General features: G+C 43.8%; 2 long non-coding RNA genes across 2 annotated transcripts; one reads left to right on the top strand and one right to left on the bottom strand.

Annotated features, from left to right (window-relative positions):
* Nucleotides 1–478: 478 nt before the first annotated feature.
* On the top strand, nt 479–2,785 carry LOC127600388 (uncharacterized). Its single transcript, XR_007962329.1, has 2 exons — nt 479–562; nt 1,893–2,785. It is a non-coding gene; the product is annotated as an uncharacterized LOC127600388 (long non-coding RNA).
* A 24,534-nt stretch (nt 2,786–27,319) lies between these two features.
* On the bottom strand, nt 27,320–27,718 carry LOC127600394 (uncharacterized). Its single transcript, XR_007962338.1, has 2 exons — nt 27,526–27,718; nt 27,320–27,414 (listed from the first exon to the last, which is right to left on the bottom strand). It is a non-coding gene; the product is annotated as an uncharacterized LOC127600394 (long non-coding RNA).
* Between the last annotated feature and the right edge of the window lie 232 nt (nt 27,719–27,950).

Here is a 27,950-nt window from a genome sequence, read left to right on the forward strand (position 1 = left end):
CGTTTTATTCTGCTTTGGACATCGAAACTGTATAATACGAATTGCATCCAATAAGTAAATAATAATGATGTTTCATCACAATTCCATATTAGCATTTGGGAATAATGTTGCTTTCAGAACAATTACAATATTTTAAGTCGTTTTTAAAATATGTGTGTGTGTGTATATACTGTATATATATACAGTATGTATATACACACACATGTATATATGCTGTGCTCATTTTAGGAGTACATGACATTGGTGTAAACAAGAGTTCATAAAATATGTTGATATTGCTTGACATTTACTATGCCCCACTTCAAAACGGACCTCAGAGGAAAAGTGAAGGAGTTTTGGTTATGAAGGGGCGGGGCTGTTTTCACACCCCAAAACGTCACAGTTACGTTGCAGGAAACGAGTTTCTACAGCTACCCTCCCCCACATCACACTCGCTGACCATCAATTAGGAAACGCGCGCTTTGCTACCTGCACAAACGGAAGGCGTTGAGAAGAGTGAGCGTACGAGTCAGCATCATCGAGAAAACCCCAGAAAGTGACAAATACTTCAGAATTAAAGCAGGTAAGACACTCAAGTTTTGAATGTTTTCTTACAAGTTAGTTATTCTAAGTAATTCGGGCAGGCTCAAAGGTTCGTGTTATATCAGCATTAGAGTGAAACCAACTATATGAATAACTCTACCATGCTGTACCTAAGGAGTTGTCACCAAGATAGAAAGTTTCCTCTCAAACAATAAACTTTCAATAGGCCGTCAGACACACAATACAGCGCCACAGAATAGGCCGTTGGTGTGGTAAAATGAAGTTTTAACACCCCCCCCCCCCCCCGCCGCCGTCGTCTCGCCGTCGTCGTCGTCGCCATTTTAGTTGAGCAGAAAATTAGTTGCAAATGACCCAGCGTCTTTCGCCGCCGCCGCCATCTTAGTTGAGCAGAGAATTAGTTGCAAATGGAACCAGTGTCTTTCCATATACAGAAAGTAACTGCAAAAAGACGATGTAAAATACCAAGCAATTTACAGATAAAGTGGGTTGAACGAAATATTATACTGTGAACCATTATCAACACAAAAGTTAAAATTAAATAATAAATGAATAAAAAACAATAATAAAGGTTAAATGTGTGGATCACCAAAACCTATGCATTTTGGGCTGAAAAACCCCCCACTTATATGAGGAGAGATGCATATTTTCTATGTTTGTTAAGCTTTCTACTATTTTATGGGGACATTTTAATGATTTTTTTGTGGCAACATACATTGTCACTGTCATCAACCTTTGCGATTTGTAACCACACTCGCTCATCGTTTATTGATCCCAAATATCCTTATTGGCAAAGCCGAATTAGTGGTGATTGAAACTTTGACTTTTCAAACGTCAAACCAGTTATTGGCCCAGGCTTATAAAAACACACTAGTGATGCATTCTCAGCATGAATCTTAACCTTATCATACTCATATCAACTTAGTGATTAGACGTTAATCGGCAAATTAGTGGATGAATGTTGATGTTGATTTTCTGAAATATCGATTGCTGGTATTGGCAGCCTCCACGATAACCTTAAAATAATGCCGGTATCAGCCTGATACCATTATTTGGTTTCGGCACTTACCTATCTTTGCCAAGCACTGGAAATGAGTGATATAGACATTTTTAAAAATTATAATAAGTCGACTTTTAATTGATTACCCGGTCAGTTTCAAATGCTGTATTTGCCCATATTAAACAAAATAAGTTATTTCTATAAGGTATTTCTGTTTTGCCATGTTAATGTGTTCGATTAATATTTTATCCCACAGAACTATCTTGTCATGTAAGCCTGAATTATCAGTACTATTCTCTAACATCATTAATTGCAATGGTATTTTCTGATCTTTTTTTTTTTTAAATAACAGATGGACAATCCCACTGAAGATGGTGATTATTCTGACTCAAGTCTTTTTGGATCAGATGAGGAATACAAACCAACTAAGACATCCTCTGAGTCGAGTGATGACGAGGAGATATTCCATCCAAAGGTAGAAAAATTGTTCTTATGATACATCCAGTGAAGACTCTACAAGTCATCAGACATATGAAGCAGAGGAGCACAGTCATGTCTGCAATTCGTAAAGAAGGTAACCCATTAACCTATGTAAAAACAAAAGATGAGCAAAGAAGATCCTTCTTTAACCATAAAAGCATTTACAAAAAGGGAAGGCAAACGAGTTTGGCACAGAAGTCATTATTGCTTCTACTGTGGCCAATCAAATTTAAAGATGGCAAGGCAATTGGAAAGGAAACATAAGGCATCACAAAATAAATTCTGTGGGAGGGTTTGTGAACACATAAAGGAACAAACTACACAATCAACTCTGAGACGGTGCAGTCTCCTACAAAAGGAAAGATGACAGAAGTACAAACGAGCACGAAAGCAACACATTCTACCCGTATGTAATCAACTCTTTTCACGCGTAGCAAGTCTACTCCTGTAGCGTTCACACGTCCCATTTTATATCGGTGCTGCCCCGCATACTAGCATTTACTCCAGAGTAAATGTTTAAACCACCTCCTGAGCAGGGTTACATTTGCTCCGTTTTAAGCTGTTTTCAGGGGCTACACTGGTGTAACTTTGTACGTGGCAACGCTCGACATGGGGGCAGTCGGCTTTTGGGGTGGGGGGGGGGCAGAACGGATGAATGGACATGTCAAGAGTTTTAATTTCTCCATAATTTGTTCCGGTCAGTTGTCACGCAGTATGAGGAACATATATAAATTATATTTAATCCTTGTGTATTTTTAGCCGTTATAAATCAAATGTTTCTTGGGGGAAATAATGCGGCGTAAATTCACTCTAGCACCTAAAGCACTATGAAATGACATACAACAAAAATTTCTACTGTACAATATTACACGATCGATTACAGCATTGTTTTGGGTATTTTTGTATTTAGATTCATGTTCTTACCATTTCATTTATCAAATGCATTGCCCACACTGGACAATGTAATCTATCAATATAAAAGATGTTTTTCGAAACCCCTGCTATTCGCGTTCAATAGAGACCAGGCTCGTTCACTGGCTGCCACTGGAATGCACTTGAAGGGGGAAGATAATTTATGGATGATAGTTATTTTGAATCAGGAATCAGTATTTTATTTCTGCCAAATATTTGCATTGGTCTAACAAAATGTAATCATGTCGGTTGGTTCACACTGACTAGCATGAAATCATACAACATGTTCTTGTAACATACCTTTCAAATGTTATATGTTGCCCAGTAAATCTTCTCTATTCTTAATGGAAGCACAAACTTGTATTTAATACATAATACAATGATTTGCATGTCATGTTCAACCTCTATTTGCCGTATTTTCACGACTATTCGACGCATCGTACTAATGGCCGCAGTCTCATTAATGCGTGACATTTCTGTATTTTACACATACACAGGACGCATCGTACGAATAGCCGCAGTTTTACAGTGGTAAAACATACGCCAGCTTAAACATACGGCATGCATGCGCGCACTCTAACACGTTAGCTTGAAGCATACGGTAGCATGCCAAGACATACAGATAAGATAAAAACAAGTTTTTAAAAAGGCAACGAAAGCAGAACTGAGTTCGGGTGTATTTTATTTAGCCATCGTACAATGTTCTCACGTTTTCGATCAATCATCACCCAGAAATCCATCAAAGTCCTCATCCTCTGTATCAGAAGCAGAGGACTGCACATATCAGTTGTCATTGAATGCATCACATGCTAGTGTGAGTTGCTACGCATTGCCGAGCGGAAAGAAGGAGTAGCAACAGCAAAGTCAACATTTCTCTCGTGTGAAGCTTTCCCACATTTGAAAGTAAAGAACAGAGCGAAACATGGTGGCAGCGCGTGTGTGTGTAGAAAGAATTGAACAATTGTGCAAGTACCGTAATCCATCAAAAACGCCGCGTTCCCTCTCGTTGTTGCGTATTGTGGCGTAACTCGCCCAGCGCTGCCTCTCACTCTTTGTAAAGTTGTGTTTGCCATCGATCATTGTTCCCATGCTGTTCGCAACTTTACTTTGAACGCCCGGTTGATGCCAATGTCCAGCGGTTGGAGTTCTTTAGTCAAGCCTCCGGGAATAACGGCAAGCTCAGAGTTCATTTGCTTGACTTGATTTTTCACCGCTGCTGTGAGATGGTCACGCATGCCAAAAGCATAACCGGTGGCTTTAAGTTTTAACTGAGCTTCGTAGGCATGTCTCTTTGTCGAATTTATTTTCAGGGGTTCTTAGAAACCAAAACCGGAGTTGTTTTGCAACAATGCACATTGCCACACGCTATACAAGTGTTGGTACTGGCTTGAGGCGTCCACTTACACGCCCACCCTTCACCATTGGCGGACTAGCTTGCCTGTCCTCTCTCTCCCTCTCTCTCTCTCTCTCTCTCCCTCTCCATATATGTATATATACACGCCCACCCTTCTCTGATTGGCCGCCTTCTTTCACAGTCACTTCCGCCTTTTCTCCATATAAACAGCGTGTTGGCTGTCAGTCAGATTTTGGAACTCAGCGCATATAAAGGACGCTCCGCACCATAAGGCGTCCTGTCCATTTTGGAGAAAATTTAAGACTTTTAATGGCGCCTTATAGTCGTGAAAATACGGTAATTGGCTACACTACTATGTTGGAATTGATGGCTGCAACACGTTCCAAACAAGCTGGGACAAGGTTGTTTTGGATGCAGTGCTCTCTGATAGGTCGAAGGTCATGGCCTTTGAATGTTATCTGTTTTTGGCCTTGCCGCTTACATGCACTGATTGGTCCAGATTCTCTGAACCTTTTGATATTATGGACCAAAGATGACGTAATCCCTCAATTCCTTGCAATTATACGTTGTGAAACTCTGTCCTTCAACGATTCAACTTGTGGTGACCCTCACCCAATCTTTGCTTGTGAATTCAGGATAGCTACTTTTTGACCCAATCATGGCACCCACCCATTCACAGTTAGCCTGTTCACCGGTGGGATGTGACAAACAGGGGTTTGATGAGCATTTCTCAACATTATTTTTTTTGCTAGCTGTTCCATCTTTTATGGAACGCATTACAGCCATTAAATTCTAAGTTAAATATTATTGGAAAAAATTAAATGTACCAATTTGAACATTGAATGTTGTCTTGTCTTTGTAATGCTTCACTTAAATATAGGTTGGACATGATTTGCAAATCATTGTATTCTGTTTTGATTGATGAGCATAATGTCCCAATTTCACTGGAATTGGGTTACTAAATGAATGCCTTGATAGCATATTTTTGTTCAACACTGATTTAGTAAAATGTGTCACTTTGTTCTCCTTTTCATGTGGTGGTATCGACCTTTAGCCCCAAAAAGGGAAAAGCATCTCTCCAAAAGAGGGAAGACTGAATTGGATGGTAAGCTTTGGATGAGGAACTATATCTCTTTTTTCATAATTTAAACAGTTAAAATGCATGCAACGTATTTGACAATGAGTGTCAAATCAGGGATGTCCCATTTCATTGCAGATTCGAGTCCAGGCGGGGACCCTGGCGGTCCGATCCTTGGCTGCAGAAGCTAGCTCTTGGGACATGGAATGTCACCTCTCTGGCAGGGAAGGAGCCCGAGCTGGTGTGTGAGGCAGAGAATTTCCGACTGGATATAGTCGGACTTGCCTCCACACACAGCCTGGGTTCTGGTACCAGTTCTCTCGAGAGGGGTTGGACTCTCTTCCACTCTGGAGTTGCTCACGGTGAGAGGCGCAGAGCAGGTGTGGGCATACTCATTGCCCCCCGCCTCAGTGCCTGTACATTGGGGTTCACACCGGTAGACGAGAGGGTTGCCTCCCTCCGCCTTCGGGTGGGTGGACGGGTCCTGACTGTTGTTTGTGCATATGCACCAAACAGCAGCTCAGCATACCCACCCTTTTTGGAGTCCTTGGAGGGTGTGCTGGAGAGTACTCCTGCTGGGGACTCCATTGTTCTGCTGGGGGACTTCAATGCTCACGTGGGCAATGACAGTGATACCTGGAGGGGCGTGATTGGGAGGAACGGCCCCCCCGATCAAAACCCGAGTGGTGTTTTGTTATTGGACTTCTGTGCTCGTCACGGATTGTCCATAACGAACACCTTGTTCAAACATAAGGGTGTCCATATGTGCACTTGGCACCAGGACACCCTAGGCCGCAGTTCGATGATCGACTTTGTAGTTGTATCATCGGATTTGCGGCCGCATGTTCTGGACACTCGGGTGAAGAGAGGGGCGGAGCTGTCAACTGATCACCACCTGGTGGTGAGTAGGCTCCAATGGTGGGGGAAGATGCCGGTCCGTCCTGGCAGACCCAAACGTATAGTGAGGGTTTGTTGGGAGCGTCTGGCGGAATCCCCTGTCAGAAGGAGTTTCAACTCCCACCTCCGACAGAGCTTTTCCCATGTTCCGGGGGAGACGGGGGACATTGAGTCCGAGTGGACCATGTTCCGTGCCTCTATTGTTGAGGCGGCCAATCTGAGTTGTGGCCGTAAGGTGGTTGGTGCCTGTCGTGGCGGCAATCCCCGTACTCGCTGGTGGACACCAGCAGTAAGGGATGCCGTCAAGCTGAAGAAGGAGTCCTATCGAGCCTTTATGGCCTGTGGGACCCCAGAGGCAGCTGACGGGTATCGACTGGCCAAGCGGACCGCGGCTTCGGTGTTCGCCGAGGCAAAAACCCGAGCGTGGGAAGAGTTCGGTGAGGCCATGGAAGCGGACTTCCGGACGGCTTCGAGGAAATTCTGGTCCACCATCCGACGTCTCAGGAGGGGGAAGCAGTGCACCACTAACACTGTGTACAGTGGGGATGGGGCGCTGCTGACTTCGACTCGGGACGTTGTGAACCGGTGGGCAGAGTACTTCGAAGACCTCCTCAACTCCACCAACACGCCTTCCTTGGAGGAAGCAGAGCCTGGGGACTCTGAGGTGGGCTCTCCTATCTCTGTGGTTGAAGTCACCGATGTGGTTAAAAAGCTCCTCGGTGGCAAGGCCCCAGGGGTGGATGAGATCCGCCCGGAGTTCCTCAAGGCTCTGGATGTTGTGGGGCTGTCCTGGTTGACACGCCTCTGCAACATCGCGTGGTCAACAGGGAGAGTGCCTCTGGATTGGCAGACCGGGGTGGTAGTCCCTCTTTTTAAAAAGGGGGACCGGAGGGTGTGTTCCAACTACAGAGGGATCACACTCCTCAGCCTCCCTGGTAAGGTCTATTCAGGGGTGCTGGAGAGGAGGGTCCGTCAGGAAGTCGAGCCTCCAATTGAGGAGGAGCAGTGTGGTTTTCGTCCCGGCCGTGGAACAGTGGACCAGCTCTACACCCGTAGCAGGGTCCTTGAGGGTATGTGGGAATTCGCCCAACCAGTCTACATGTGTTTTGTGGACTTGGAGAAGGCGTTTGACCGTGTCCCTCGGGGAGTTCTGTGGGGGGTGCTTCGTGTGTATGGGGTACCGAACCCCCCGATACGGGCTGTTCGGTCACTATACCACCGATGTCAGAGTTTGGTTCGCATTGCCAGCAGTAAGTCGGAATCGTTTCCAGTGGGGTTAGGACTCAGCCAAGGCTGCCCTTTGTCACAGATTCTGTTCATAACCTTTATGGACAGAATTTCTAGGCGCAGCCGAAGCGTTGAGGGGGTCAGTTTTGGGGGCCTCAGTATTACATCCGTGCTTTTTGCAGATGATGTGGTGCTGTTGGCTCCTTCAAACGGGGCTCTCCAACTCTCACTGGAGCGTTTCGCAGCCGAGTGTGAAGCGGTTGGGATGGAAATCAGCACCTCCAAATCTGAAACCATGGTCCTCGGTCGGAAAAGGGTGGAGTGCCCCCTCCGGGTCGGGGAGGAGATCTTACCCCAAGTGGAGGAGTTCAAGTATCTTGGGGTCTTGTTCACGAGTGGGGGTAGGAGGGAGCGGGAGATCGACAGGCGGATCGGTGCAGCGTCTGCTGTGATGCGGACGTTGTATCGGTCTGTCGTGGTGAAGAAGGAGCTGAGCCAAAGGGCGAAGCTCTCAATTTACCGGTCGATCTACGTCCCAACCCTCACCTATGGTCACGAGCTATGGGTCGTGACCGAAAGAACAAGATCCCGGATACAAGCGGCTGAAATGAGTTTTCTCCGCAGGGTGTCCGGGCTCTCCCTTAGAGATAAGGTGAGAAGCTCAGTCATCCGGGAGGGGCTCAGAGTCGAGCCGCTTCTCCTCCACATCGAGAGGAGCCAGATGAGGTGGCTTGGGCATCTGATTCGGATGCCTCCTGAGCGCCTCCCCGGTGAGGTGTACCGGTCATATCCCACCGGGAGGAGACCCAGGACACGCTGGAGAGACTATGTCACCCAGCTTGCCTGGGAACGACTCGGGATCCCCCGGGGAGAGCTGGAAGAAGTAGCTAGGGAGAGGGAAGTCTGGGCTTCCCTGCTAAAGCTGTTGCCCCCGCGACCCGGCCCCGGATAAGCGGTAGATGATGGATGGATGGAAAAAACCTTACACCCAAAGAGCAGGCAAAATCTAAATTGGAGAAAAAGACAAGTACTTTTATTTTTTTACGTATAAAATCCACATTGTAAAGCTATCACAAGGTGGTCTTTGTGAGTATCATTAAATTGCAATTGTCATCATATTTAGGGTCTCCCAGAGCAAATTTGAGGAGACCATGGAATGAAGAAGAAAAGGCTGCTGTGGAAAAACACCTGGGGAGACTTATAAAAGGGTGTCAAGCAAGAACAATGCACTGACTGCAAAATGAAAGAGCCGCAGGCCTTGGCTCAAAGAACCTGTAAAGACGTAAAGAACTTCAAGAAAAGATCTGCTTCTCGAGTTCTTCATTTTTAAATTTAAATTTTCTTGCTGGAGTATTTTTTTTTCAATTCTTTTCTACTCTTCCTGAGCAGTGTTGTTAAAAATGTTCTACTTGAGGTGAGATTTAATGTTGACATGTACTTATAAAGTTTTACAATATATTTGATTTAGTTCCGTAAATTAATTGGCCAAAGCATGGGTCACTTTTATTGTAGTAGTAATTGTACAGCAATCAATCGGTTCAAGTTGTGATTGATATATAATGTATAAATGAGGAACTCTGCTTATCTTAAGTTGAAACTATCAAATTATTCATAAAACAGACTACTCACACTTTTTAAAATTAAAATACAAAATGTCTGCTGTGTAATTGCAGGTTAATAAGAGAGGAAAAACTCTGAAGGCCATACCAAAAGTTGATTTGTATGCTTAACTGCAACAAAACCAAAAAAGATAAGATATTTTAACCAAAGTCACAACAGGAGTGAGGACTTTGAATGTGCCCATTCAGAGTCCTCACTCCTGCTATGATTTCAGTTTCAAGTCTACTTTTTATTGCTCTGTTTTTTAAAGAAGTTGAAGTGGGGAAAGTAGTTGGGGTGACATCTAGTGTACAAATCTAAGACTAGTTCCTCTCTAAACCTATCAGAAAGGGTGGTCCTCACTCCCTATCTGGAGTTACCCGGACCTCACAAATATAGTCTTACAGGAATGTGTGTGTGTGTGTGTGTGTGCGTGTGTGTGTGTGTGTGTGTGTGTGTGTGTGTGTGTGTGTGTGTGTGTGTGTGTGTGTGTGTGTGTGTGAGTGATTGGGCTGATACATTTATTTGCATCTAATAGTGAAGTTTGAACTTGGCTATTTTTCAAACACTGAACTGCAAATCTGCTGGTGATAATTTAACACTATAGGGTAGGGAAGCCCAATACGACGATCGCAATCGACAGGTAGCTCACAGATTGGTCCCAAGTCGGTCGCGAGGGCATATCCCAACCCTATTGGGATACCAGATTACTGTAGCTGGAGAAAACCCATGTAAGCATTGGAAGAAGATGCAAACTTCTCAGAGAGTGGCTGGAGCTGAGTTTTGAACGTAGGACCTCGGGTTTGTGGCACACGTGTTAACTTGCAAGGTTAAAATCTGAAACAACTGGAGGTTAACCCAGAATGGACTGCGTTTGGCCTTCATGGTTCTGCTTATACTGTAAGAGTACCTGATCGCATAGAACACAGTTTTGTTGTTGTTGTTGTTGTTTTTGTAAATCAATATTGATTGTATATGAATCAAATCAAACTGCTTTTTTTGCTTTTGCTGGCGACCTGATGTGGTCGGCTGCATTCTGCCTGCAAGCTTTTGGGGTTGACATGTGCTGCACTAAAAGTGAATCCACAGTTTGATTCTGTCATATGACTTTGACACCCCCTTTTCTATTGTCTTCTTCTATTACTGTAGAAACAAGAAAAAGGGGGAAACATATGCTTGAACATAAAATCATTCCCAAGTCATGACACGAGTGAAGGCATTCCATGTGTCGCAACCCAGATGGCTTTATTGATGATGCCTTTGTGGGAAACTGTACGAAGAGTTACAAAAGATGACTTTGAGTCTAATTGAGTCCAATTTAATTCCTCAGATAATGAGGTGGAATTCGATTATTGTTCTGGGGTTGACTGATGATCAGTCCAATGTGTATCCCGCCTCTCGTCTGAAGTCGGATGAAACAGATGGCAACTCGTCCGCGACCCTCATGAGTTCACGTGCTAACAAAATTGGATCGATGCACAGAATGAGGAATGGATGAATTGTTAATACACTGTGAAAAGCTGTGTAGCAGGAAGGACTCTCCAAAATGTCTCTTCAAAATAACCATTGTGATATTATGGCCTTTACATTGTTTAAAGCTTTGGCACATGGCAGCACCGGTGATCTTGGTGTTCCGTCCATCGGACTTCACAACTTTGTTTTTCTTTTTTCTTTGGCTTTTTCACAGTTATGTTTTGGGATGAGATTGTGACTAATCCCTGCCATTAAATAACACAGCAGCAAGTTACGTAAATCAATAACAAGTCAGCAGCATGACAGGTGAGGGATGTGTCACATCAATCCATCATGTCACTCGGTGAGCTTTGGCCTCACTCCATTTGTTTGCGTCCTCACTCCTCAGGCAACATTTCATGAATTGTGTGTTGTTTACTATAGATGCCCGGTATGTACTCATACTTATGTTTGACGGATCGAGACTCAACCTTGTTGTTTGTGAAGTAGAACAAATACACTTTTTTTCCAACACAGTACAATAGTTTGTTAGCAGGCTTCTCTGGTCATTGTCAGGTTAGTCTTTCGGCAATTAAACTTTTAGACTCACACTATTTACGTTAGCATCTGCCAGGTCAAATTCATTTGTGCGTGTATTTGATCTGATTTTATTTTCAACGGTCAAAGGGTTTTAACAGAATGGTTTAATTAGCAGCTTTGCTCAGGGCAAATTGACAAAATATATGAAATATACTTCGCCAAATGCATTCAAATGAGAGAATAGTTGAACAGCTGATCTACAAAAAAGAAGCATGTCACCACTCACATCCTCGACTTCTCTACTCCTCCCCAAACATATACTGTAAACTGACATGAATTATAGCCTGCACCGCCGCAGCTACTGAAGCTCTTGTTTCCACATGTTGTTCAGTCTCCACTTCCACTCCAATTTGCCAGACCTGAGCATGGCAATTGTACCACAGCAATTCAAGAGTGATACCAACCAACTTCCTGTTAGATAACCTTTTGAGTATGTGTCATACTTTTTTAACCAGAGTCCTGCCATGAACTCAGAATTAAACTTGAGTGCTTCTTTAAATTTGGGGTTGAAATGCCATGGAAAGCACTTTGTCTCAGAGACAGCCCTGGAAAATGTAATGACAACCATATACTCAGAATTGTGATCTAGCTTGATGAGGTATTGGCAGTTTTCAGCTTTTGGATCTGGCACGTTATCATATTAGGAATTAAATGGTTCTGACCAGGGCCGGAGTGGGACTCCATTACAGCCATGGAGTTTCATGGCTCAGACTGGCCTACTTATTTGATTTTAGTGAAGATGTATAAAGTTTATCCTAATTAGTTTACCAATTTAAAATTGCTTCCCATTCAATCCAATATCAATATTCAAATTGAACTGGATCAATAATTCAAATCAGAACTGAATGCTGATTTTGCTGATTTTGAAACGAACCCGGTGGCAGAAATAGTGCCGCCCTAACAGCCCACTGGAATAAACTGAACGTGGAGACGGCCCAGAGTTACCCTGATTCTGACCAAGGCAGCAAACCACTGTGGACTTGTGATGAGCATGTCTGCCTCACAGTTCTGAGGTTCTGGATTTAAATGCAGGGTTTAGCTCTAGTTCACCCGTGACCCTAATGAACAAAAGTGGTCGAGAAACAAAAGCTGGAAAGACAAATCGGGAAAGACACAAGACAGTCCCTTATTCTCCTTTTATTCAGGATATTTGTTGAGGGTTAAGTATCACACTTTGAGCTGTTCTGTTCCTATTGTGACGACTACCCTGTCAGACATGCTGCCTCTGCAGTAGGTTTCACTTGAATTGAGTCAGACAATAACTTAATGATGTGCTACACGAAGCATATTGTCTGAGCTCAAGTTACCGTATGGCTAAGAAGCAGATAGAGGAGACAATATTTGCCACTTGACGTCATCATTATGACTCATGGACTAAATGCTGAACAAGGGTCTGCTGGACAGGAGCCTCCTCACGCAAAGCTTTTTGGCTCCGGTTCGGCTTTTGGAGACCCTGAGGATCACATGTACGTTTTTTTTTCTTTTTTAATTTAATTTTTGTCGATGGAAATGCCTTCAATGTTATTCCGACTTTTACATGATTGACATAATCTCTGCTCGACCCTTCTGTACAGTGTACAAGATTTTGTGATCTTGTCATCATAACATTTTCAATAAATGGTTTTAACACAGAACATGAATAAACCCAAACAGGCTAATATGGAAATCTTGACACACCAAAGCAGCTTAGAATCACCTTATATACGTCACTGCCCGGCCCCTCAGTTCATATTTTGTCACATTATTTTGCTATATTTCATGAGTGCTGATAAGGCAGTGAAGAGTTCGAGCTAAAGCCTTCACTTGTAACTTGTCATGAAAGGTAAGTACTGAAAGGTGACAATTTGAGTCTTTAGTACTTTGGAAGTGCATACGAGCAACTCCCAGAGATGTGGTATCTTTGAACTGCTCCACCACATAGACAGCTCTCCCTTGCCTCCTGACATGTACAGTACAAAGTAGGATTGTTAGTCTATTTCTGTTATGGTTCACAAACCGGCAACATTGATAATCTTTGGTGTTTCACAGCATGTGACAAAAAACAGCACAGTGGGGAAAAAAAACAAACAAATCTCATCCAAAAAAATCATATTGTTATGTACACGTTTTGTAATTGAAATGATTATGTGAAGTGTTCAAACAAAAAATGCTTTTTGTTATTGTTTTTGTAAATGTGAATTTTTTCGAAAGAAATGGGTTACAATTTTAAATCTTAAAAGAAGATGTCTTTAAAATGCTCTGATTATATTTATAATTTGTTCATAGGTGTAAAACAAAATGTCTTTTTTTCTGAAATGATTGATATGATATGACCCCGCAACCGTGTTCAGGACAAGCGGTGTTGAAAATGAATGCATGATTGATTGATTAATCGAATTCTTTCAGCTGGCCAGAGAGTTTGGGAAACACATTACTGGCTATCACAATCAGCCAATTGTATTACATAATATGGGGGTCAGAAGAATTACAGACATGGAGGTTCATCATTAAGTCACTGATGAATTGCAAAGTAGCCGACAATTATTTATGCAGAGAATTGATATTACGAGATACTACTGTGTTGTATAGAGTCAACTTGTGCCAATATTTCTGTAATGCGGTTATCCTTCTATTTTTGTGCTTTTGTAAGTAATAATAATAATAATACATTTTATTTATAAGCGCCTTTCTAAAATGCCCTTGAAATTAATCTTGCTCCAGGAAAAGGTACACATCACCAGAATGCTCAAATGAGGAAAAACTACCGGTACTTGAAAATCCCGTTGAAAATGTCTTCAAAGAAAGACCACAGAAACTAGCTCACGTTACTGTTAAAACAATTATGATTGGACGAAATACCCAAAGTCTTTCTCGGCCACGTGGATCATGGACTGGCGGGGAAACTAGCATTGCCTTGGATGGCAACATCAGATTCCCAATAATGATTTATAGTCCCAAATTTTTAACCTTCTCCTCATTTCTAAAGTTCCGTAGACGTACAACATGCCTAACTAATGTGTCGCCTTAATAAGTTGACAAATTGGTAACTAGGTTGGTTTATACTGTATTATTTTTGTTTAGCTATAAACTATTTTTTAAATGATAGAATACAGTTAGTATGTGTTTAGAAATCCATATAGACAATATTAACATTTTAGCGGTGGCGCCAACTATTTGTAAATCTTTGCTATTTGTATCTTGGTCCCAAATCTCTCCTAATGAATCCCCATCCTCCTAAATAGTCGTCAGGTAGTCAAACTCCTGTGTTGCTCACATTCATGTACTGTGTGTAGCATGCACTGTAAATGATATTCATGTATTAATAATATCTGCTACCATGTTATTCTTCTTTCCATTATTGACTCCTAATTCTAGTCTTTTAGCCCGTCGACTGGATTGTTGAACCAATCTCTGGTTTTACATACTGACAGGAAGTGAATATGTGATTGTAAACTTTCCCCCCACCCCACACTTATGGCTTAATTTCCCACTGAGAAACTGAGACCCGATCAGATTTGAGTGCTGCGGTTGAAAGTCCTGAGTCAGACTGCAGGATCCATATGGTGCCTGCCTGGTTTCACTTTTCCGAAATCACATGAGTGAACGGGTCAAGGTCCACAAAGTTCCATACTGGCCTTATTGTCTCTGATGTACGGTCAGAGATTTGGGTAAACAAGATTATTTTCGTCACAAACTTCTCAGCATCACGTTACCACTGACATTGTGCCAATTCTAGCCACGCTGTACGGTATCTACACTTTTTTATTTCTCTTCTTGGCTTGATTGGTACTTTGGCACTTTGGAGGTTGGAAACACAATGAATTTGTATTCACATGATGAGCAACTCTTTACTGATCCGGCTTCATTGGGAGACCCACACTGAGAACATATAACCAGAACAAGCTGTTTTCCATTGGCTATGACCAGGCCAAGCCATTATTATTTTTGCTTGGATGCTGGCCCTGTCACATGTGTGTGACACTCCCAAAGTCTGATTCACTGAAGTTGGTGGTCTTTCTTTCTTTCACTGCAGAGACTGAGTCATTTCCAGAAACCATTCCTGACAATTAAGTATGTTTCAAGTTAATATTTGATGTGTCTGATGCAAAGTTTCTCTGCTCTATACATTCAGCGCCTTTCTGCCGTATTTTAAATGTTTTAAATGTTCGGAATAACAGACGCCATGACTCTGTGGGAGGGTCGCTACTCACTTCAAAATCTGCAAAACTGAGAAAAAGAGAAGGACGAAGACAACTTGGATTTATCTGGATGACATAAGGGCAGCACATTGGTTCGAGTCAAGGAACATTTTTATCACTGCAACAGGGTGAAGTGGTTAGAATAACATCAAGGCTTTAGGGTTGGAGGACAGTAGTATTAGCTCCATGTGGTCAAAACCGACATCGTGAAAAATGATATGTATCACGAGGCATTTTTATTCGAAATGGAAATTGGTAGGTTTGCGTATATTATGATTTAATCAGAGAATGTCACAATTTTAGATGTGGCTAGAGATGAAAACAGCACACATGCCCACACGATATCTTAGGGAAGAGAGATGAAAAGTAAATCCAAGCATGACTAGAAGTACAATCAGTTTATTACTCCTAATCAGCATGAAATTGAAAGGGAGAAACAAGTGCAAGGTTGGAGGGTCAATTATACTACTCACTTAAAATAATCTCAGCTCTTTAATGTCATTGGCACGACAGCATATGATTATTGAAATCCCAAATGATGCTTCATGGAACAAATTCCCTGTTGCTATGACTCCCTTCCCCCGTGCTGTTACAAATTCATGACGTAGTTGGTCAACACCAGAGAGTCGCTGGTGATCTGAGACCGAACGCACTTGACGTCAAAGGTCAGGGGGCAGGATTTCATTATAGGTGCTGCATTGTGTCAAATATGCAAACAAAGATCATCCCGGATGACATCTTTATATGGCCATGAATCACAGCCAGCTACAGAGCAAATGTTTTGGAATTATCCCATATCAATTTGTACATCCTAAAAATTGACATCAGTTCTCCAAACATTTGGAACAAACCTTTTTTCAGGTAAGGGAAGCAGGGCTGAAGTAAATTGTTTGCATTTCATGGTAATGAAGCGTGATCGCAGATGTATTTTTGCACAGCAGCGATTCCCGTAAGGTGTGCCACAGGAAATAAAATATAGCATATTTTTCACACTGCATGGGACACCTAAGAGCATTCTCAAAAACTGACAGTGTGCCTTATAATCTGATACGCCTTATATACAGTGGCGGTTCTGGGCGGGGGCAATGGGTGCCAGTGCCCCTGTAGCACTGATTCTGGCTCCCCCTGTGCCCCCCCCCCCCCCCCCCCGTAGATTACGCAATCGCGCCGAGTCGCCGACGCGAAAGGTGGAACCAAAGTGCGTGATTTAACATTCTCGTCGGACCCTTTAGTGCGCTGCACCACTTAAAAATGAGCGGGAAAATGAGAAGCAGTCGCAGAGAAGGAAATTACCACTATATGCGTGTGTGTGCGTCCGCGCGTGTGTGTGTAACTTTTTTAGTCTCCCTTTTTATTTAAATTTTTATTTAACAGGATCAATATATAAGACATTGCCTTTTAAAATTTGGATAATTATATGCATGTAAAACATCTAGATTCAGTGTATTTGCAATTTTTGTCCCCGGCAGGCTGGTACCATATCATTCCCTGGCTTGAATATTCTCAACAGATGGACACGGCGTATTGTTACGCTTGCAGACATTTTAGCCCTCCTAATACTTTTTTCTCATCACTGTAATGTTATGACTACAATTTCAAAGTTTGAAGAAATAAAAAGTCAAATAAGATTTGAAATCTGTCTTTTTAGCCCTGGGTTGAATGTGCCCCCCCATCAAAACCCCAACCCGGCCCCCTCAGTGAAATTGATCCAGAACCGCCCCTGCTTATATATGGATCAGTATTCTTCTTTCTTGGACGTAGTATTTTAAATGTTGTGTAAAGCGCTCTGTTACAGCTGCAGCAATTGTGAAAGCGCCGCATAAATAATTCTGAATTGTATTGCATTGTATTGCCTTTAGCGTAATGCAACTGCAGCCACGATTGTAGCTTCTATTCTATATGTCTTATAATGCTGTACACCTTATAATCCAGTGCCACCTATATATGAACATAGTTTTAAAATAGGCCATTCATTCAAGGTCTGCTCGATACTCCAACGCGCCTTATAATGTGGAAAATACGATAACTTGATTGGTCCAACAAAACACCCCACTGCCGCACTCATACAAAATCTACGACTTGAGACATTCACGAATGTACAAATATATATTTATTTTATTTTATATTTCAACAATTATGAACACTTGGAGCACTCCAACAAAAGCACAGTAAAGCTGTTTTTTTGTGTGTGTCATGTTAGCAGGTCTCAAAACTGCATTGTGCGCTCAGTCTTGTGCACCTCAGGGAAAGCTGTGTGCAACGGGGGGTGCACTGACAGTCCTACCACCTTTTATGCGTTCAAATTTATTCAAGTCCTACTCTGATATGTAGAGGGCTGATTTTGTTGTTGTCCCCAAAAACCTTATCACACCTTGAGGAAACGAGAAAAGAGGATGCTATATTTGGTCAGCTTGCTTCAAATTGTTCAAGCAAATCAATATCTGTTTTCCAATTCAATACCCTGAGATCTACATGGACTATTTAATAATAAACATCTATTTACAGTAACAACTCCAACTCTTCAAGTTAACATTTTGTTTAATGTAATATTTAGCCTTTATCAGAAAATTCCAGGTAATGATAGCTTTCCCTCCAAAACACAAATTTGTACCAGTTTGGACATACCAAGCTGACATTAAAAAAATGTCAATGGTATCAATTTTAGCAATTGACAGCAAATGCATTACTTTGCTCATATCGAAGAAATGCTAATTGTCAGAATAGGAACAGCATGTTTCGCATTTGAACATAACTGCTCTGTGTAAACAAATTCGAAACGATCCTGTATATCCTGTTTTGATGATCTGCTGGTCTGCTGTTTAATGTGAGATAGTAACGTGTGGGCAACATTGTGATACTCAGACAAACTGGCAGCATGATTTTTCTTATGCAACATATAAAACATAATAGCCTCTTTGTTCTCTTGGGGGTGGGGTATTCTTTTTTTTTATTATTTTGCTTCTGTTTGATGTGCCTGATTGTGTGCATATTTTCAACCAGGCTGCTTGTAGGGGGCTCTGCGAACCTAAACGTTGCATTGCAATGACTGTTGAGAGTTGTCATTGATATAGACCAGGGGTGCCCATTAGGTAGATCCTGATCTACCGGTAGATCTAAGACAGGTCCCAAGTAGATCCGAGGAGAAAAAAAAACATTTGTGTGTTTTTGTACATGTTAGTAATATATATTTTTTGTGTTAATGTACGCTGCACCATAATCATCCTATCAGTCTCATTTTCACAAAAAATAAATAAAAATTAAAAATTAAAATAAAGCAGGTAAATCTTGAATTTACGGTGGCGCATGAGTACGTCACCGGAAGTTGTTTGCGCTCAGCAGTCTGCAATTGCAGCTTGTAATCAGAGCTGTAGTCTTTTATCATCATTATTCTCATTCAGAGTTTGCTTCGTGTACAATTCACCGAGGGCACGGGCAAAGAATAGGAATCTCGGAGGGCTTAGGGAAGCACTTTAAAACTGTGCATGTGAGCTACGATAGTTAACAGGCTGAAAAAGTGCATCACATGCCTCAGTTTCAGGCTGTTTCTCATCATGGCGTTCATGCATGCGTGTGTGTGCGCGTGCTGGTAAGGGTAGATCCCGGGGGGTTAGTTGATCGAAAAGTAGATCTTCGGTCCAAAAAGTTTGGGAACCCCTATAGACTAATTTAAACCGTCTGTCGGAAGTGGGGTCCATCTGCAGCGCACGACACACAACTAGCTCGGTCGGGAGGTGAAAGGAAGCGGCCGTCCATCGCGAGCAGATCGCAAATTAATAAATAGAGGGAAAATATGTGAGTGGTTGCTGCAAAGCAATCTTATTTGATTGTTTCCCCAACTCTGTAATTCTCAGTCTTGGCACATTTTCGTCATCGATATTGTGTATCAAACATGAACATTAGGGGTCACCAAGCTTTTTGAAAATGAGAGCCACTTCTTTGGTACGGATTAATGCGAATGTCCACCGGTTTGATATACACTTTTGAATTAACGCATGTGCTTAAAAGTGACCTTTTATATGTCATTATTTATCATGCATGATAAATAATGGGAGACTGATTATGTTAATAATGTCACACAAGTATAGAGGACACAAGCACTACTTTACTTATCTGAATCTCTACCAGTGTTTACATTTGTAAACGATCACTCCTATAACATTCTCAGAAAATCACAATGTCCCATCACTAGTGAGCCACCAGGGTGATGATCCCTGATGTATAATTTACAATGTCTTTAAATGTTGATAGACATTCATCTGCTCAGACTGAGATCATTTTTATTCACTGGCAGACAGAGTCACCCACTCTGCCTCCCGAGCATTCAAACCGTCAAGTGTTCCTCGAATATTTGTTGGAGCAAAGTAGCTATTACTCCTCAAAAAGGATTAGGAAAATCATTTTTTTCCTATTTTTATTTATTTTGTATTATTTTAATAATAGGTCCATTTGTTGAATATTAATAAAAAAAGATACAAATGCATTTAATAAAGTTTTGCTTTTATTCACAAGTAATTTTATGGATAAATGTCTAATTTAATTATGAATGCGAGCATGTTGGAAAAACCCATCGACTAAGGACCTGATGAGAGGGTAGCCTCCCCTCACCTTTGCAGGCAGGCAATTCTACGATCAATTCCGTCGTCATGTCATGAGGCTGGTCCGCATGTCTTGAAGAGTGTCACGGAGCTGCCAACTGACCACCACCTAGTGGCGTGTTGACTCCTACGGTTGTTGTTGAGCAACGTCCAACTGGGCCTGATAAAGGAAGACGGCTCCCTTGGCAACGGCTCTGGTACTTGAAAATCCAGTTGTTGGTTGTTGATTGGGAACTGTTCATAGCCCGAAGGCACATCCAACATCGATGTTGGATGGAGCTTCAACTCCTACCTCCACGAGAACTTCGCGCATCTACCTGGAATGGCAGGGAACATTGAGTCTGAGCCAATCGATCTTTGTTCCTTCACTTGATGTATATCGTAGCCGAAAGACAACAAGATAATGGATCCAAGCCACCGAAATGTGTTTCCTTCTCAGGGGGCCTCAGAATATTAAATCAGTCAATTCTGAGGGAAAAAAAAACATGGAATCCTCATGTAAATGTACATTTCCCAAACTGACACCTGCATCACATTAGTTTGCAGTTCAACAGGAGCGATCACACCTTTGAGAGCTGCTGCACCAAGTGGACTGACATGAATCATGGCTCCGACAGGAGAGATGTCAATTGAAATCAAGGAGAGGATTATCAAACTTCATCATCAAGGTAAATCATCACATATCATTCCAAAAAAAATGTGTTGTTCCGAGTCAGCTGTGTCTAAAATCTGGACCAAGTGCAAAAAACACGGGAAGGTTGTTAGAGACAAGACTTAGGAAGACATCAAATCATCACAGCAGAAGATGTAAAGCATAATGTCTTGAAGAACATAAAAAGCACAACAGAACAAATGAGGAAAAAATGGGAGTAAATTGGATTCAACATTTGAAACTGAACTGTCAGAAATCGCTGAAAGGAAATGTATTTATGTCCAAAAAGCTAAACAAAAACCATCATTAACACCTAAACTGACCCCGCCACACACACACCCCAAACAAAACAGGTTTCAGTGGATGAAGGAGGAGGACTCATGGATGAAAGTCAGATTCAGTGACACATCGTGAATCTGTTCTGGGCAAAGTAATGATGCTGGTACGACTGCCTGAAGAAATTGCGCACATTTCCTTAGTCATTGATCCTATTGGAGCTGCATGTCAAGTGAATGCACTGGGGAGATGGCGGTAATTAAATCTTTAATAAATGCACACATTTCCATAGACATTTTGGACACTTTTCGTATCCCATCAATTGAAAGCACATTTGAGAATGATGAAAAAATGTTCCAATATGACAAGGCATGTAGCTTAAAGATGCTTAATGATGCTGAGATTCTCCTTAGGAGTGACAAGGAAGGACATGGACAGAAATGAGGTAATCAGAGGGACAACTCAGACAGGGATGTTTGGAGAAAAAGTTAGAGAGGCCAGACCGAGATGGTTTGGACATGTACAGAGGAGGGACACTGGATACATTGGTCGGAGATTGTTAGAGATGGAGTTACCAGGTAGGAGACAGAGAGGAAGGCCAAAGAGGAGATTCATGGATACAGCGAGGGAAGACATGCAAGCAGTTGGAGTCAGAGTAGAGGATGCAGAGAACAGGGAAAGATGGAAGTTAATGAGTCGCTGTGGGAACCCCGAAAAGGGACAAGCCGAAAGGACAAGAAGAAGATGACAAGGCATGTAGCTAGAGAGCAAAAACTGTGAAAACATTCCACAAAGAAAGACACATAGAGCCATATTTAGGTAGACTAGCGTAAAAACAGGCATATATTCATTTTCATGCCGGCACAAGTTTCATCTATGATGGTTGGGGCCATGTTGCGCCACTTTGGGCATTCAGGCACACGGAATTACCGGGACCTTGCTCCTCACTCATCTGTCAACTTGGTAACAGAAAGGAGTTCTGTAACCCAGCGTAAAAACAGATGCATTATCATTTTCATGCCGTGGAACTGGTCTAATTCAGCATGTTTGTCAATTTGGTAGACGCGCTGGGCATTCCTGCCATGTCCCCCGGCGCATCTGCAAATTGACAAAAGGTATACTGTGATGTTCTTTTTGTGTTTGTTGTTTTGAAATGTCTTTCCCTACAGCAGGTGCACCTGATCCTTGTTCCCAATCAAACCCTTGCCAAGTATTTAAGGACTGCCAAGTTGTCACATCTGTCGGATTATTGACCTTGCTCATTGTACTTCCTAAAGTGATATTTTCTAGACCTTCTTGCTCTTGTCCATAGTCGCTCTTGTTCGTGTTATTTCCGGTTTCGTAAGTATGTAAGTCCGTCACAACAGAGCAGGTAAGGAACCAACTGAGGAAGATGAATGTGAGGAAGGCAGCAGGTCCGGACAAGATCAGTTCCCGGCTCCTCAGGACCTGCTCTGACCAGCTGTGTAACATTGTCCAGCACATCTTCAACCTGAGCCTGAAGCTGGGCAGAGCTCCACAGCTGTGGAAAACTTCGTGCCTGGTCCCAGTGCCCAAGACCCCCCACCCTAAGGAGCTGAACAGCTACAGACCGGTGGCGCTGACGTCTCACCTGATGAAGATGCTGGAGAGACTCCTCCTCGCCCACCTTCGACCGCTGGTGAGCCCGTCACTGGACCCGCTGCAGTTTGCCTATCAGCCTGGCATCGGCGTGGAAGACGCCATTATCTACCTCCTCCACTCAGTGCTGTCACACTTGGAGAAGGCTGGGAGCACTGTGAGAATCATGTTCTTTGATTTCTCCAGTGCCTTCAACACCATCCAGCCCAATTTGCTGGGAGGCAAACTGCAGAACGCCGGAGTGGACCACCATCTCACAGCATGGATCATAGATTACCTCACAAATCGGCCGCAGTACGTGAGATTGCAGAGCTGTGAGTCGGACCGGTTTCTCTCCAGCACTGGAGCGCCGCAGGGGACTGTTCTGGCTCCATTCCTGTTCAACCTCTACACCTCGGACTTCAGACATGACACTCCAAACTGCCACCTTCAGAAGTTCTCCGATGACTCTGCGATTGTTGGCCTCATTACAGAAGGGGATGATCGGGAGTACAGGGGACTGACAAAGGACTTTGTGTACTGGTGCCAGCAGAATCTCCTCCACATCAACCCGAGGAAAACTAAGGAGTTGGTTGTGGATTTCTGCAGGAAAAAGTCCTCACCAGCACCAATGAACATCCAGGGTATGGACATAGAGAGGGTGACCTCCTACAAGTACCTTGGTGTTCTTCTCAACGACAAACTGGACTAGTCCACAAACACGGACACCCTGATTAGGAAAGGAAAGACTCAGGAAACTGAGGTCTTTTGGGGTTCAGGGGTCACTCCTTAAGACGTTCTATAACTCGGTGGTGGCCTCGGCCATCCATTATGGCATTGTCTGCTGGTCAGGCAGCATCTCGGCCCGGGACAGAAAGAGACTGGAGCGACTGGTCAGGAAGGCCAGTTCTGTCCTGGGTTGCTCCCTTGACACTCTGGAGGAGGTGGGCAACAGAAGGATGCTAACTAAGCTAAAAGCTATGATGGCCAGTCCCTCCCACCTCCTCCAGCCCGCCCTGACAGCACTTGGTAGCTCCTTCAGCCAGAGACTGTTACACCCGCGCTGCAAGAAGGAGATATACCGACGCTCGTTCCTACCGACTGATGTCAGGCTGATGAATAAAAAATAACAATCATAATAATAATAATAAGTAAATGATGGGAAGGTAAATTGTAAATAGTACTGCGATTTATCCATTTGTGTTCATATTGTATTTAATTGAAAGATGTTTGTTGTTGTTTTTTTTTCTCTTTCTCCTTTCTTCTTTCTCCATACATTCTTGCTGCTGGAGGCTGTAAATTTCCCCATTGTGGGACGAAAAGGATATCTTATCTTATCTTATTTCTGGTATACAGTACAGTATTAATTTTTAACAATTTGGGTTAGTGCTTTCTGTTCTAGTTTCGTTGTCCGGCTTTTTATCGCATGTGATTCCAGGTTTTACTGTTTGATCCTTCGTTCTTCCTTAAATAAATATTTTGTTATGTATTTTATTTGCGTCTATGTTTGTGGGATCACATCACTGTAGTTTGTCCACGAACTGTTACAAAGACTACTACATTTTAGGCTCAATGAAAGGGAAGTCTTGCTCTGTGCGCAGGTGGTATAATGCAATTTTGTTTAATTTGATGGAGGTGCAGGTTGAAATATTCACATACATGTATGGTTGATGTCATTGGGTACCAACGTGGGACAGTTCCGCAGAATCACTCTAGAAATCAAATCATTGATTGGATTATAATTGTTAACTTAAAAAATACCTTACCGTGGTGGAGGGGTTTGTGTGCACTTGGCACCAGGACACCTTGGGCAGCAGTTCGATGATTGACTTTGAGGTTGTATCATCGGAGTTGCGGACGCATGTTTTGGACACTCAGGTGAAGAGAGGGGCGGAGCTGTCAACTGATCACCACTTGGTAGTGAGTAGGCTCAGATGGCGGGGGAAGATGCCGGTCCGTCCTGGCAGACCCAAACGTATTATGAGGGTTTGTTGGGAGCGTCTGTCAGAAAGCGTTTCAACTCCCACCTCCGGCAGAGCTTTTCCTATGTCCCGGGGGATGCTGGGAAAATTGAGTCCGAAGGGGACCATGTTCCGCACCTCTATTGTTAAGGCAGCCAATCTGAGTTGTGGCCGTAAGGTGTTTGGTGCCTATCGTGGCAGCAACCGTACTCGCTGGTGGACGCCAGCACAAAGGGATGTCGTCAAGCTGAAGAAGGAGTCCTATCGGGCCTTTATGGCCTGTGGGACCCGAGAGGCAGCTGACAGGTATCGACTGGCGAAGCGGAACGCAGCTTCGGTGATCGCCGAGGCAAGAACTCGGGCGTGGGAAGAGTTCGGTGAGGCCATGGAAGCCGACTTCGAGGAAATTCTGGTCCACCATCCGACGTCTCAGGAGGGGGAAGCAGTGCACCACTAACACTGTCTACAGAGGGTTGGGGTGCTGCTGACCTCGACTCGGTGAACCAGTGGGCAGAGTACCTTGAAGAACTCAACTCCACCAACACGCCTTCCTTGGAGGAAGCAGAGTCTGAGGACCCTGAGGTGGGCTCGCCTATCTCTGTGGAATGAAGTCACCGATGTGGTTAAAAAGCTCCTCGGTGGCAAAGCCCCAGGGGTGGATGAGATCCGCCCGGAGTTCCTCAAGGCTCTGGATGCTGTGGGGCTGTGCTGGTTGACACGCCTCTGCAACATCGCATGATCAGGGGGAGAGTGCCTCTGGGTTGGCAGACCGGGGTGGTGGTCCCTCTTTTTAAGGAGAGTGTGTGTTCCAACTACAGAGGAATCACACTCCTCAGCCTCCCTGGTAAGGTCTATTCAGGGGTGCAGGAGAGGAGGGTCCATCATGAAGTCGAGCCTCAGATTGAGGAGGAGCAGTGTGGTTTTCGTCCCGGCCGTGGAACTGTGGACCAGCTCTACACCCGTAGCAGGGTCCGAGAGGGTACGTGGGAACTCACCCACCAGTCTATGTATTTTGTGGACTTGGAGAAGGCGTTTGACCGTGTCCCTCGGGGAGTTCTGTGGGGAGTGCTTCGGGAGTATGGGGTACCGAGCCCCCTGATACGGGCTGTTCAGTCCCGAAACTGCCGATGTCAGAGTTTGGTTCGCATTGCCGGCAATAAGTCGGAATCGTTTCCAGTGACGGTTGGATCATCACCTTTATGGACAGAATTTCTAGGTTTGGTGGCCTCATTATTGCATCCCTGCTTTTTGCAGATGATGTGGTACTGTTGGCTCCTTCAAACAGGGCTCTCCAACTCTCACTGGAGCGTTTCGCAGCCGAGTGTGAAGCGGTTGGGATGAAAATCAGCACCTCCAAATCTGAAACCATGGTCCTCAGTCGGAAAAGGGTGGAGTGCCCCCTCTGGGTCGGGGAGGAGATCTTACCCCAAGTGGAGGAGTTCAAGTATCTTGGGGTCTTGTTCACGAATGAGGGCAGGAGGGAGCGAGAGACCAACAGGCGAATCGGTGCAGCGTCTGCTGTGATGCAGATGTTGTATCAGTCAGTCGTGGTAAAGAAGGAGATGAGCGAAAGGGCAAAGCTCCCAATTTACCGGTCGATCTCCGTCCCAACCCTCATCTATGGTCACGAGCTATGGGTCATGACCAAAAGAACGAGATCACGGATACAAGCGGCCAACATGAGTTTTCTCCGCAGGGTGTCCGGGCTCTCCCTTAGAGATAGCTGAAAAGCTCGGTCATCCTGGAGGGGCTCAGAGTAGAGCCACTTCTCGTCCACATCGAGAGGAGCCAGATGAGGTGGCTTGGGCATCTAATTAGGAGGCCTTCTGGACGCCTCCCTGGTGAGGTGTTCCGGGCATGTCCCACTGGCAGGAGACCCCGGGCGTCCTCGGACACGCTGGAGAGACTATGTCACCCAGCTGGCCTGGGAACGCCTCGGGATCCGCCAGGAAGAGCTCGAAGAAGTGGCTGGAGACAGGGAAGTCCGGGCTTCCCTCCAAAAGCTACTGCCCCCGCGACCCGACCCCAGATAAGCAGTGGAAAATGGATAGATGGATGGAACTTTTAAAAAATTATCTAGCGTCCCCATCAGTATTGTGGAGGGTTACACAGATGGACGATGGAGGGTACAAGGCAGTCTCCAATTGCCCTTGTCAGGTGCACGGCCGACTACATCTTCCTCAAGGGGAGATCTTGCAGTTTACTTGCAAGCGATTCGATTGCTCTTACCGTCACATCAAATACGGCACATTTGATTTTGATGAATTGGGTTGGTCGCTGGAGGATTGGCTGGGAAAAGACTACTTATTCTACCAATTCTACCTACAGAAAGAAAGAAGAAAGAAACCTCCACCCATGCACACAGACTGCACTTTGTGTTGGATACATGTGTAACAAGGGCTACGTCTGTTTTATAATTGCTGGAAATGGTAAAACACTATGGGCAGACAACGGGTTTCTACTTGGACCAGTAAGGGGACACTAGGTTTGATTCACTGGAGCCAATGATGCCACCATTGAGGGGGTGGCATGGGCAAAGAAACAAGACAACAGTTGTAAAAACAATCAACTTTTATATCAAACATAAACACAGGACAACAATATTATTATCACGACAACCACAGTGAAAAAAAAGAAAGTAAATAAATCCAATTTAGTCTCAACCTCTTAGTTGACCTTTCCCTCAAGCAAAATAATTGGTGATCACCTTTCGCAACACCGGTGTGAGTTTCGCCTTTTTTTCCTTTCAATCGGAATGAAATAACTAAAAACAAAATGTTCTTGTCAACTCCTGACGTACAAAATAAATTCTTCTAAACATCACCAACACAAATAAAATAAATTAAAATTTATCAAATGTAATATACTGTATGTTCTTTGGTTGGCTCGCCACCACCACTGTACCCCCTTTTCCAGCACTTTTGGACGTCAGGGCACCGTAATGGAATCCACTCCACTGAAGGCACGCTAATCCCAGCGCTGTCCTCAATTAGAACTCCACAAAAAGACCCGGCCTAATAGGGCCGAGAGCACACGAGAGCCGACAATAATATAACTACAGTAATTAATATTAACTACTTAATTCCAAGTACTGTGAGACGTTATTAACATTCATGTACACTCACCAGAAGAATGTTGAACGATACTCCGACGATGTTATACGGTCGGCGAAATCCCCGCGGTACGGAATGCTAACAGCTACGTTAGCCACGTACAGTACTCGAGGTCTAAGGAAAGTGACTACGTTTTAGCAAGCAATTGATTTTAAACGAAATGCGCATAACACATTCAAGCCTCTAAGCACACTCGCTGCGTAGAATGACTCTCTTTCTCCCGAAACACTTCCTCACAACGGCGAAGAATACGTCCGCTAGCGTTCAGGTCCCGTCAGAAAAAGAGACCGAGATGGCTTGTGCCGCACGTTCGTGGCGTCACGAAGGTGGAAAAACTGCACCTCCCATTCGCTGACACCCCACTAGTATTTTGTGCCCTGATTCGGTCGGGCCACGGCAATATTCAGATCTGTTTAATTAAGCAATTTTTAACGACG

Source organism: Hippocampus zosterae, chromosome 5, assembly GCF_025434085.1.
Source record: "Hippocampus zosterae strain Florida chromosome 5, ASM2543408v3, whole genome shotgun sequence".
Lineage (NCBI taxonomy): Eukaryota > Metazoa > Chordata > Actinopteri > Syngnathiformes > Syngnathidae > Hippocampus > Hippocampus zosterae.